We start from the raw sequence: 14,414 nt of genomic DNA, 5'->3' as shown, positions 1-14,414 counted from the left end.
GGTAGTTCTTGTTCAGGCCATCGCGCTTTCCAGCGTGTGTGTGCCGTCCTACACGCCACACCGACCGAAACTTAATCACACTCTCAAAGGAATCTGACTAAAGAGAACTAGACACATTTCAGCACGGACAATCCCTGATTAAGCCTATACGGTGAACTGATGGTTACTGTTATTACCTCATCCAGTGATGGTGAAGGGACTATTTGTTACCTCAGCCCCATACGCCTGTCTCTGGTGGAATCATAAAACGGTTCGGCAGCTTCGAAAACGTTTGACAATTTCTTAAAATGCTAAACAAACCTTTTCATTCCTAGCTATTTACCCAAGAGGAAAAAAAGCATATGTTCTTACAAAGACTTGTACACAAATGCTCATAGCAGCTGTATTTGTAATAGCTATAAGTTGGAAACAAACCAAATGTCTATCAACAAGTGAATGGATAAACCAATTGTGATTGATCCATACGGAGGAATAGTACTGAGCAGTAAAAAGAGTAAACTACTGATAAATGCAACAGCGTGAATGAATCTCAAAATAATTCTGCCAAGTGAAAGAAGCCAGACCGTATGAGTCCATTTATGTAACATTCTGGAAAATGCAAACCAATCCATAGGGACAGAAAGTACATTGGTGGTTGCTAGCAGACAGGAGTGGTGTTGGAAAGTGGCAAAGAGGGATTACAAAGAGACACAAAGTTTAGAGGGATGATGGATAGTATCTTGATTGCGATGGTGGTTTCACAGATGTATACAATGTTCAGAAGCTACCCGGTTGGACACTAAGTATGTGTAATTTATTTTATGTCTGTCATACTTCAATAAAGTTCTCTTTTAAAATAGCACTACATGTTCATTGTGAAAAGTTAAAACCCCGTTCTCACTTCCTCAAGGGAAAAGTTTTCAAAGGATTCACACCAACTATTAAATATAAATAGTGTGAATCTTCTGAAACCTTTTCCTTTGGAAAATATACTTTTATTTTATTTGTGTATTTGTTTTTGAGACAGGGTCTCACTTTGTCACCCAGGCTGAAGTGCAGTGGCAGGATCTTGGCTCACTGCAGCCTCCACCTCCCAGGCCCAAGCAATTCTCCCACCTCAGTCTCCTGAGTAGCTGGGTGCCAGCCACCATGCCCAGCTAATTTTTTAATTTTTTTGTAGAGACAAGGTTTAGCCATGTTGCCCAGGCTGGTCTCAAACTCCTGGGCTCAAGTGATCTTCCCATCCTAGCCCCTCAAAGTGTTGAGATTACAGGCATGAACCACCTTGTTCATTCCTATTTTTACTTAACTGAGATTATATAAATTGAGCTACCTCACCCAGCCCTATTTTTGCTTAATTGATATTATGTACATTGTCCTACAATCACTTTTTAAATAAATTTTATATAGAGTTTCATCAGTGTCAATAACTATGGCAATACATAGCAAGAGTGTACCATGATTTATTTAACCACTTCCCTATTATATAAAATTAAGTTGTTTCTAGTTTTTCCCTAGTAAATAATCCTGCAAATATAGGCACAGTTAAAATTTTAAAACTTAATACCAGGATCTTCCATATACATTGCACTATTGTGAATTCCTACCAATAGTGTATACCAGCACTCTGTTCCCTAAATCCTTGCTAACAGTGAATTTTATCAATATTTAAAATTTTTGCCAATCTAAGGACATAAAATATTGTTTTTAACTTTAATTTCCTAGACTACTGGTCTGGATAATTATCTTTTCATATATTTTTTGGCCATTTGAATTTCTGTGACTTGCCTCTTCATAACCCTTGTCCATTTTCCATTGAATTAAATCCCTCCCTCTCTTTCTTATTTCCTTCCTTCCTTCCATTTTAAAGGTAAAGGAGTTCTTTGAAAATGTGGAATGTTTTTAAGTCTCTTTCACCACACCCTTCTTCCTTTTCTTGAAAATAAACTATAGGTCAGCAATTTTTTTCAGGTAGGAGGATAGTGGACTGCCAATTAGTCAACCGTATTTCTCAAATGCCTACTGTATGTCAGGCATTCTATAGGTTTCAGGAAAATGGCAGTGAGAAAAGAATCTCCTACAATCTGATGAGAAGGACAATAGTATTAATGGTTATAAACAAAATTGTATTACTGCAAATGTGCAAACTTCTGACTATAAGAAGAACATGGTGATCAGTGACTCTTACCTGAGCAGGTGACAAATAATCTGAGACCTGAAGGATGAGCTAGCAGAAAGAGGAAGAGTGTCCAGAGTAAAAGAAACAACATATGCCAAAGAGCCTTCCCAGTTTCTGGATGGAGGTTTTAGGCCGCAGCCATTTCAGATCCTAAGGCTGCAGTTGTTCTAAAGCTGGCCATCAATGTCAGAGAGGCCTGGCAGGGTGTGGATGAAGGTTTGACTTGACACATGGCCTCTCAATGCCATACAGAGCTCATAGGTACTGACAGAGCGCTGCCAACACATCAGTGCAGTTCCTCTGCACTCTGCATCTTCCACACATTTTCTAGGCTCTATCCTTAGAGTAACATGTACTCTCTATTTGTGTCCTGATACTGCCTTTGCGTTGGACAAAGCATTCCCTAGTTGTGGTTGGGGCTGAAGTTTGTCCTTCCTACATGGACCCCAGGAAGCAAGCCACAGATCCTCCCACCTGCTAAGACTCACACATCTGAGGGGGTGGGAAGAACTAAGTGAGCAGGCATTCTAGCTCTTTGCTCATGCCAAACACAGCAAGTGTTTAACAGGATCACACTCCCCTGCCATATGTTCACATAGACATTTATTCACACACATTTTCAAAGGCTTCATGTGCATTCTCCTCCTGATCTCTGAAAAATATAAATAGATGTGTATCCTTGAGAGGTACTTCAATGCCTATGCTTTAAATCCTTTCCTGAATTTGAAAAGAAAAATAGAAAGTACTGTTTTTCCTCCACTTTCTGATTTTCCTTGCTCATTTTACTAAGATATCCAATCTTAGGGAGCTTTCTGGCTCACAACTGTTCCCCATTTGCCAGGTAGATTGTTATATGAAATGCTTTGGACAAGAAAATCATAACCCAATTCCTGGCAAGAATTTTGGCTGAATAAAGCCAAGATACACCTTGTTTTATACAACAGATGGCCCCTGGAAATGTTAGATATAAATCAGTGTTTGGAAATTGAACTCCCTCCCATGACTTATATAATAACTTTGGAATGGATTTATCTTTGTTTCTGACTAAACTTCAGGACCAAGAGACTCCCAACCCACAACTTATGACTTGAGATAAGGCAAAGACAGACCTTGAATCATCTCCTGTCCATTTCCAACCTTCCTCCACCAACTTTACAATAATCCTTGTGTTGATTTCCTAGGACTGCCATAACAAAATTCCACAAACTGGGTGACTTGAAACAATAAACGTGTTCTTTCAAAGTTCTGGAGACTAGAAGTCCAAAATCAAGGTGTCAGCAGGGCCATGCTCTCTCTGGCACTCTGAGTAGAAGTCTTCCATGCCTCTTCCTACCTTCTGGTGATGGCTGTCAATCATCAGCATTCCTTGGCTTGCCACTGCATCACTCCAGCCTGCCATGAACACATAACCTGATGATATGTTCTCCCCATATGTCTCACTCCAGTCATATCGGATTAAGGGCCAATCCTAAATTCAGTACAATCTTATCTCAACTTACTGTTTACATCTGCAGTTATTATACCTTATTTTCAAATAAAGGTCACATTATGAGGTAGTAGAGGTTAGGACTTCAACATAATCTTAACAGGTCACAATTCAACCTATTGAGACAAACATGGGTGCCTCACTTTAAAAAAAAAAAAAGGGAAAGTGATAGAGAGTGAGGGGAGAATGGTTAGCTGAATCCTTCTAAAATAAACAGACCTCTATCCTTGATGATTAGGAAGGGAAAGTGGATCTCTCAGGCTTAATCCTAGCTTGGAAGTTGCACCTTCCCCTGGGAATCATAAAAACCACTGTGATCACCTCACATTGTCCTGTAGAGCACCATTTCTACCACTAAAGCTCCTCTCATGGAGGATTCACACACCTTATTTCCCCTACAGCAGAGAAAAGGCCTGGACTTTAATTTTAAAATTCAACTGGAATATTTAAGCAATACTAAAGTCTCCAAAACAGCATCAGAATTAGAAGAGTGGGCTGGGTGCAGTGGCTCAGGCCTGTAATTCTAGCACTTTGGGAGGCTGAGTCTGGCAAATCACAAGGTCAGGAGATCAAGACCCTCCTGGTTAACATGGTGAAATCCCATCTATACTAAAAATACAAAAAATTAGCTGGGCATGGTGGCACGTGCCTGTAGTCCCAGCTACTCGGGAGGCTGAGGCAGAAGAATCGCTTGAACTCAGGAGGCGGAGGTTGCAGTGAGCCGAGATTGCACCACTGCACTCCAGGCCTGGGTGACAGAGCAAGACTCTGTCTCAAAAAAAAAAAAAAAAAAGAAGAAAAAGAAGGAGAGTAGCATGTAACTTACACATTCAGTATTATAGTGAAGTGGATGAAAAACTCAGTGCAAACAGAGAATTTTGGTAAAATAAAACTGGAATTATTATTATTATTATTATTATTATTATTCTTTTATTTTAAGATGGGGTTTCACCATGTTGGTCAGGCTGGTCTTGAACTCCCAACCTCAGGTTGATCCACCCGCCTTGGCCTCCAAAGTGCTTGGATTACAGGCGTGAACCACCATGCCTGGCTAGAATTATTTTATGTGCATGGATGATCTCTTTTTAAAAAGTAAGAGAAACAAGGAATGTCTGCCAGTAATAGGAACCCAGAATCTTGTTTGCATAATTTTTTTGATGTGATAAAGCCTATAGTCAGTAAAATGCACAGATCTTAAGTCTACGACATGATTAATTTTTACATATGTGTGTAAAAGCACTATGTAAGGCTGGGCGCGGTGGCTCAAGCCTGTAATCCCAGCACTTTGGGAGGACGAGACGGGTGGATCACGAGGTCAAGAGATCGAGAGACCATCCTGGTCAACATGGTGAAACCCCGTCTCTACTAAAAATACTAAAAATTAACTGGGCATGGTGGCGTGTGCCTGTAATCCCAGCTACTCAGGAGGCTGAGGCAGGAGAATTGCCTGAACCCGGGAGGCGGAGGTTGCGGTGAGCCGAGATCGCGCCATTGCACTCCAGCCTGGGCAACAAGAGCGAAACTCCGTCTCAAAAAGAAAAAAAAAAAAAAAAAAAGCACTATGTAGATAAATATTTAAAACATTTTCTAAATCTAAACTGGCTCCTTCATACCCATTCTCAGGCAGTACCCTCAAAAGATAACCATTACTCTGATTTCTACCTCCATAGGTTAGTGTTGCCTGTTCTTGAATGTCATGATAAAGAAATAAAATAGTATGCTTGGTTTTAATGTTTGGGCAGGAAAACAAGAGGCCAGACTTTTGGCTGGGCAAAATGGTGAGGCAAAATTGCGATGCCCTAAAGCTAGGAGCTTTAAAGACCTCATTCTCAGTGAAAAGACAGGCCAAGGAAGAATGAAACATCTGTCTGCCAACAAAGGGAGTCAACCAGAAAATGTTTGTTTTAGGCTGTAGCTCTGATGAAAAAATAAAAATAGAGGTTTCCTTGAGAAACCACAATCATAAGGCTGCCCTCTTATAAGTCTAAATTTATTCTACTTTCATAGTATTGAAAATCCCAAGCCTAGATATAAATTTAAACTGTTTCTAGGTTGATAACATTGTGGGGATCTGGCAGAAGCAGTATAGACTCTTTTTGAATGAACATACCCCAAATCCAGACACGGTAGTATTCCTACAAATTATGACCAACAAAAATTACCAAGTATATAAGGAGACCAACATTAATGGCCAGGAGTAAATTTTAAAAGCATCACATTTATGTTCCAAAGTACTTCAGATATTAGAATTCTCAACTGTAGAATATAAAATGTTATGCTTAAAATGTTCACAGAAATAAAAGAGAGACTTGAAAGAAACAAGAGAGCATTAAAAATGACCAAGTAAAATAAAACAAAAAGAAAAAATAAAAATAGGTATAATTAAAAGTAAAAAAATTTCTAGACATGAAAAATATAGTAATTGAAATAAGAAACTTAGTCACTTAATAAACCTCGAAGGATAAATTAGGCAACAGATTACACATAAGTCAAGAAAGAACAAGTAAATCAGAAGATAGATCTGAATTATTCAAAATAATTATTATGCCTCAAGACATGAAGACATGAATATATAAGATGAGATACAAATGTTAGAATATGGGTATCAATTATATGTTTAATTGAAGTTCCAAAAAGATTGAAATGAGAAACTGGAAGAGACAAGATTTTGAAAATATGATGGCTAAGAATTTCCCCAAATTTATAAGATCTTGAAGATTCAGGAAGTAATCATGCATTACTTAATGACGGGGATATGTTCTGAGAAATGCATTGTTAGGTGATTTCATCATTGTGCAAACATCATAGAGTGTACTTACACAAACCTAGATGGTATAGCCTACTAGATACCTAGGCTATATGATATACCCTGTTGCTACTAAGCCAAAAACATATATGGCATGTTACTGCTGAATACTGTAGGCAATTGTAACACAATGGTAAGTATTTGTGTATCTAAACATAGAAAAAGCACAGGAAAATCTATATGCTATTATAATCTTATGGGACCACTGTTGCCTGAAAGGTTGTCCTACAGTGCATAACTGTACATAAGTCTTAGGCAGGTTAAATACAAACAGCTACACGTTACAGTGGCAATGCAGAACATCAAAGACACCGAAATTTTAAAAGCGAAGAGATAAAAGATGGATACATAAAAGAAGACAACACACACTGTCAAAATCCTACTCAATAGCAACAATGGAAACTAAAAGAAAGTGAAAGAACATCTTCAAATTACTGAGGGGAAAAAAAAATCTCCAACGATCTAAAAAAACAATTGAACTCATGGAGATAAAGAGCAGAAGGATGGTGACCAGAGGCTGGGAAAAGTAGCAGGGGGCTTAACGGAGGTGGGGATGGTTAATAGGTACAAAAAATATGAGAAAGAATGAATAAGACCTAGTATTTGATAGCACAACAGGGTGACTACAGTCAATAGTAATTTAATTGGACATTTAAAAACAACTAAGAAAGTATAATTAGATTGTTTGTAACACAAAGGATCAACGCTTGAGACAATGGATACCCCTTTTCTAGGAGGTGATTATCATACATTGCATGTGCCCCATAACTATATATACCTACTATGTACTCACAATAATTAAAAATCAAAACTTTTTTAAATCCCCAAAATAATAACTTAGACTCATGGCCTGCTAAATTATCACCACATGTGAAAGTAAAATAAAGACATATTTAATGGGGATAAAAACCTAACAACAGACACAAAAACCCCACAAACCAACAGATCAACACTAAACAAAATTCTTCAGAATGCATGTGAGAAATAATGACCATGATCTCAGAAGAAAGGCGTTACATATAAGAGGAAATCATGACCATTTAGTTAACTTGTGGTTAATCTTTAAAAAGTTGATTATATAAAAATTATCTAGTTTGGAAAGTTCAAAGGGATAAAAGTAAAACATTTTACAACTATCATATGAAGAAATAGATGAGAAATCATTGAAGTTAAAATGATTCTGGACTCTTTTTTTAGAGACGGTAAAGACATTGACTAATTTAGATTTTAAGTAAGTTTGTTAGAATTTTAAGGATAGCTGCTGAAATAAAAGCAGTACTTTCAAATGGTAGAGAAAAAAATGTAATTAAGAATATACCTCAAGATCCAAGATGGCTGATCACTAGCAGCTCGGGTTGTAGCTCCCAGTGAAAGCGCAAAGAACGAGAGGATGCCACACCTTCACTTGAATTCTTGTTGCTCAGGCACCAGGAGATTCCCAGCGGAGGAGCCCCACAGGTCGCCAGCGCGACTCTTGTGACTGGTGAGGCGGTTTTGCCGGCACCTCGGAGTGTCGGTTCTTGGTGCAGAGTCAGAAAAGCACCAACAATTTTAACGCCGCTGATTTAGTCAGCGCAGTGGGTTGCTCAGATTTCGGCGCTGAGAATCAATAAGTTGGACGTCCACTCAGGAACCCAATTACAAAGATGGTAATTATAAAGACCACAGATGGATAAATCTACAACAAAGGGAAGAAAACAGCCAAAAAAGGCTGAGAATACCCAAGATCAGAATGTCTCTCCCTTAGCAGGGGATCCCAGTTCCTCATCAGCAACGGAACAAGGCTTGATGGAGAACGAGTGGGTTCCAATTACAGAAGCAGGCTTCAAAATGTGGATAATGAGAAACTTCTGTGAATTAAAAGAACTTGTTCTAATACAATCCAAAGAGACTAAGCACTTTGAAAAAAGGTTTGACGAAATGTTAACAAGAATACACAACTTTGAGAGGAAAGTAAGTGAATTGATGGAGCTGAAAAACACAATACGAGAACTGCGTGAAGTATGCACGAGTTTTAACAGCCGAATTGATCAAGCAGAAGAAAGGATATCAGAGGTCGAAGACCAACTCAATGAAATAAAACAAGAAGACAAGATTAGAGAAAAAAAGATAAAAAGGAACGAGCAAAGTCTCCAAGAAATATGGGACTATGTGAAAAGACCTAATCTACGCTTGATAGGTGTACCTGAATGTGACGAAGAGAATGAGTCCAAGCTGGAAAATACGCTTCAGGATATTATTCAGGAAAATTTTCCCAACCTAGTAAGGCAGGATAATACTCAACTTCAGGTAATACAGAGAATACCACAAAGATACTCCTCAAGAAGAGCAACCCCAAGGCACATAATCATCAGATTCACCAGGGTTGAAATAAAGGAGAAAATACTAAGGCAGCCAGAGAGAAAGGTCAGGTTACCCACAAAGGGAAGCCTATCAGACTTACAGCAGATTTCTCAGCAGAAACCCTACAAGCCAGAAGAGAGTGGGGACCAATGTTCAACATCCTTGAAAACAACTTTCAACCAAGAATTTCACATCCAGCCAAACTAAGCTTCATAAGTGGAGGAAATATAAAGTTTTTTGTGAACAAGCAAGCACTCAGAGATTTCATCACCACCAGGCCTGCTTTACAAGAGCTTCTGCAGGAACCACTACACACAGAAAGGAACAAACCGTATCAGCCTTTCTAAAAAATCCCAAAAAGAGCATCAATATAATGAAGAATTTACATCAACTAATGGGCAAAATAGCCAGCTAATATTAAATGGTATTAAACTCACATATATCATTATTAATTCTAAATTTAAATTGACTAAATCCCCCAATCCAAAGACAGACAGGCAATTTGAATAAAAAACTAAAACCCATCAGTATGCTGCATCCAGACCCATCTCACATTCAAGGATACACAAAGACTCAAAACAAGGGATGGAGAAAGATTTACCAACCAAACAGAGAGCTAAAATAAATAAATAAAAAGCAGAAGTTACAATTTTTGCCTCTGATAAAATAGTCGTTAAAGCAACAAAGATCCAAAGAAGCAAAGAAGGACATTATATAATGATAAAAGGATCAATGCAACAACAAGAAGAGCTAAAGATCCTAAATATATATGCACCCAATACAGGAATACCTAGACATACAAGACTTATAAAGAGACTTAGACTCCCACACAATAATAGTGGGAGACTTCAACATTAATATTAGACAGATCAATGCGACAGAAAATTAACAACGATATCCAGGACTTGAACTCAGATCTGGAACAAGTAAACGTAATTAACATTTATAGAACTCTCCACTTTAAATACACAAAATATACACTCTTATCAGTACCACATCATATCAACTTAGAAGTTTAAACCAAATGTTGGTTGGCTCCTTGTTTGTTATTCTCTTCCCTCATTTTCTTTTATGTCTCCATTATTAAGGACAATTATAGGCATACCTATATTTAGACTGCATTCTAGCCCAGGCAATAAAGCAATACCCCCATCCTCTCTCCCTCTTCCTCTTTCTCTTTCTTCCTCTTCTTTATTCTTTTTCTTATTAAAAAAAAAAAAAAAAAAGTACCAAAGTCAGCACTGATCCAGGAACTCTGTATGTTTTACAATTTGTGATATGATGTGACAGTTTCATGAGGCCCATCGTAAAAAAAAAAAAGAATATTCCTCAAAATAAAGTAGGAAGGAGGATACAGAAAAGTGGAAAACAAAAGACAATTTCAGAATTTAAGTTAAATTAAAGATACATTTGTATTCATAATAAAATGGACTAAATTCTCCAGTAAAAAGACGGATTTTCAAACTAGATATTTTTTTTTACATCTAGTTTTAAGCTATTTAAAAGAGACACACATACAACATAGGATACAGCAAGACTAGAAGTAAAAAAGTAAGAAAGACGTGAAAAAACATATTTACCAGGCAAATACTAACCAAAATAAAGCTGTTATAGCTACATTATTATCAGATCAAATAGAATTTCAGGCAAAACAACTTTTTAGAGATAAAAACATTTATTACATAATGATAAATTTTTCAATTTACCCGGATGTTAATCAGGTAGTCTCAAAAAAAAGCAAAGCAAAAACCAACAGAATTTCAAGGAGGAATACAAACACACTTTATTAGTCTTTTCAGGCTGCCACAACAAAATGCCAAAGACTGAATGGCTTAAACAACAAGAATTTATTTTCTCACAATTCTGGAGGATGGAAGACCCAGATCAAGCAAGGTTCTAGCAATATTGTTCTTGGTATGAGCTCTCTTCCTGGTTTGCAGATGACGACCTTCTCACTGTGACCTCACGTGGTCTCATCTCTGTGCACCCACAAAGGGAGAGAGACAGAGAGATCTGTGGGAATCTCTTCCTCTTTTTATAAGGGCAACATCAGCTCTATCAGATTAGGGGTTCATCTTTCTGATTTTTTTTTTTTTTTTTTTTTTTTTTTTTTTTTTGAGACAGAGTTTCGCTCTTGTTACCCAGGCTGGAGTGCAATGGCGTGATCTCGGCTCACCGCAACCTCCACCTCCTGGGTTCAAGCAATTCTCCTGCCTCAGCCTACTGAGTAGCTGGGATTACAGGCACATGCCACCATGCCTAGCTAATTTTTTTTTTTTTTTTTGTATTTTTAGTAGAGACGGGGTTTCACCATCTTGACCAGGATGGTCTCGATCTCTTGACCTCGTGATCCACCCGCCTCGGCCTCCCAAAGTGCTGGGATTACAGGCTTGAGCCACCGTGCCCAGCCTATGATTTCATTTAACCTTAATTACCTCTCTAAAGGCCCTATCTGCAAATACAGTTGCATTAGGAGTTAAGGCTTAAACATCTGAATTTCAGGGAAATACAATTCAGTCCATAACACCCACCATCATGAAGAGAAATTTTAGGCGTTTTCTTTCATTAATTAATAGCTCAGGAAGACAAACATTTGATACAGACAGAGAAGACACGAAAACAAGATATGCTTGATTAAATTGTCACATTTTGGCCACATCAAATAAATAATAAGTTACCACATATGGAATGTTTATAAAAATTGACTATGTACTAGAATGTAAAGAAACTCAAGAAATCACTCTAAAACACATCACATTTCATGACTAATTGGGTTAGAGCTCAATGACCAAAAAAAGAAATAAAAACATATTTTGTAAATGTAAGAACATATTTTCAAATAACTCAGAAGTCAAATAAATCGTAATGGAAATTGGGGAGTCTGGATTTCCACCGCATCTGGTAGCAACAAGACAGTCCTGGAGTGGTGTCAGAGAGGGCTAGAGGAGACCCAGAATTTTCACTATGACCCAGTGATAATGAGATCGCCTCTACCACTGAGTCTTTTGAAAACATGTAGAAAACTGGAGCTCCCACCTCTGTCCAGGATTAAAAAGGAAACTCTCCTAGATCTCACTGGAACTAAGCAGGGAACTTGGATTTCTACGTCTGCCTAGAAGTAAAAAGGTGGCTCCCTGACTTTTCCTACCAAAGCAGCGTCAGAGAAAGCCAGCAGAAACCGAAGTTTGAATAGAATGCAGAATCTCAGGGCATAATATGAAAATGTCCAGATTTCAAATGAAAATCACTCATCGTACCAAGAACCAGGAAGATTTCAAACTCATTGAAAACAATCAATAGCTGCTTTACTGGATTGAATAATGTCCCCCCAAAATTCATGTTCATCCAGAACCTGTGAATGTGATCTTATCCGGAAATAGGGTCTTTGCAGATAAATCAAGTTAAGATGTCATACAGGGCCGGGAGTGATGGCTCACATCTATAATCCCAGCATTTTGGGAGGCCAAGGCAGGTGGATCATCTGAGGTCAGGAGTTTGAGACCAGCCTGGCCAACATAGTGGATACCTGCCTCTACTACAAATACAAAAATTAGCAATGTGTGGTGGCACAGGCCTGTAATACCAGCTACTCATGAGACTGAGGCACGAGAATCTCTTGAACCTGAGAGGCAGAGGTTGCAGTGAGCTGAGACCACACCACTGCACTCCAGCCTGGACAACAGAGCTGTCAAAAAAAAAAAAAAAAAAAAGGTTGTACAGGACTAGAATAGGTCCTAAATCCAATATGACTGGTGACTTTATATGGGAAATTTGGATACACACATACAGGGAAGAAAGCCATGTAGAGACAGAGGCACAGGCAGCCTAGACAGAACCAGCTCCTGCCTCTCTGATGGCCTGCTTAGGCGCATTGTATACCTCACTGCAGCCTCCCCAGGCCAAGGGAGGTTTAAATAAATTAAAAAAAAAAAAATGAGGGAGAAAGAGGCATAGACTGGAGGGATGTATCTAAATGCTAAAGAACGCCACAGGATTATCTGAAACCCCCAGACTCTAGACCAGGCAAGGAAGGATTCTTCCCTAGCAGCTTCAGAGGGAATATGACCATGCCAACACCTTAATTTCAGACTTCTATCCTCAATAACCATGAGAGAATAAATTGCTGATATTTTAAGCCATCTAGTTTATAGTAATTTCTTACTAATATAGATGACAAGACCTAGATGACAGAGATGTTAGAATTATCTAATAAAGATTTTTAAAATTCATTTTAATTGACAAATAAAAAGTGTATATATTTATGTGTACAACATATTTTGAAATATGTATATATTGTGGAATGGCTAAATTGAGCTAATTAATATGTGCATTACCTCATATGTATCATTTTTGTTTGTGCCAGGAACACCTAAAATCTACTCTCTTAGTAATTTTCAAGTGTATCATGTGTTATTATTAATTTATAGTCAACTTATTGTCCAATAGATCTCTTTAGTTTATTCCTTTTGTGTAACTAAAATTTTGGATCCTTTAGCCAACATCTCATCCTTTTCCCCACACCCCAAATCCCTAGTAACTATCATTCTATTCTCTGCTTCTAGGAATTTGATGTGTTTTCAGATTCCACATATAGGTGAGGTTATGCAGTAATTCTATGTGCCTGACTTATTGCACTTAGCATAATGCTCTCCAGGTTCATCTATGTTGCCAGAAATGACAGGATTTCCTTCTTTCGTTTTTAGGAAATGGGGTAACTATGTTGCTCAGGCTGGTCTCAAACTCCTGGTCTCAAGCTATCCCTCCAACTTAGCCTCCCAGAGTGCTGGGATTATAGGCATGAGCCACTGTACCTGGCTTCCTTCTTTTTTTTTTTTTTTTTTTTTTTTTTAAGGTTAAATGGTATTCCATTGTGTATATATGCAATATTTTCTTTATCCATTCACCTGTTGGTGGACACTTAGGTTGATTACATGTCTTGGCTATTGTGAAATGCTGCAGTGAACATGAGAGTGCAGATATCTCTCTGATATGCTGATTTCATTTTCTTTGGAGATATATCAAATAATGGATTGCTGGGTCAATAGTAGATCTATTTTATTTTCACCCAGGCTGGACTGCAGTGGCACGGTCTTGGCTCACAGCAATCTCTGCCTCCCAGGTTCAAGCAATTCTCCTGCCTTAGCCTCCCTAGTATAGCTAGGACTACAGGTATACACCACCACATTTGGCATTTTTTTTTTTTTTTTTGGAGCAGAGATAGGGTTTCACCATGTTGGCCAGGATGATCTCAAATTTCTGACCTCAGGTAATGGACCTGCCTTAGCTTCCCAAAGTGCTAGGATTACAGGCATGAACCACTGCACCCAGACAATAGTAGATCTATTTTTCATTGTTGAGTAACCTCTATTCTGTTTTTCATATGACTGTACTTTAACAAAGGTGTAAACAGCTACAATTTTTAAAATGCTTCAATAAGCAGTTAAAAATAAGCTTAAAACAAATGAAAAAAATACAAACTCTCAGCAATTAAAGGGAATATATAAGGGAGAACCAAATGTACATTTCAGAATTGAAAAATACAATAACCAAGATAAAAAGGTCAGTGGATGGGCTCAACAGTATACTGGAAAAGACAAAAGAGAAAATCAGTGAAGTAGAAG

General features: G+C 38.0%; 1 protein-coding gene across 1 annotated transcript in view; it reads right to left on the bottom strand.

Annotated features, from left to right (window-relative positions):
* Positions 1–14,414, bottom strand: part of LOC101046810 (charged multivesicular body protein 3) — a 125,260-nt gene that overhangs the window by 61,481 nt on the left and 49,365 nt on the right. The gene's annotated exons all lie outside the window — the stretch shown is intronic.

The sequence above is a fragment of the Saimiri boliviensis genome, chromosome 1, assembly GCF_048565385.1.
Source record: "Saimiri boliviensis isolate mSaiBol1 chromosome 1, mSaiBol1.pri, whole genome shotgun sequence".
Classification (NCBI taxonomy): domain Eukaryota; kingdom Metazoa; phylum Chordata; class Mammalia; order Primates; family Cebidae; genus Saimiri; species Saimiri boliviensis.
Note: the sequence above shows the minus strand (reverse complement) of the source record. Positions and strands in the feature narration are given on the sequence as shown.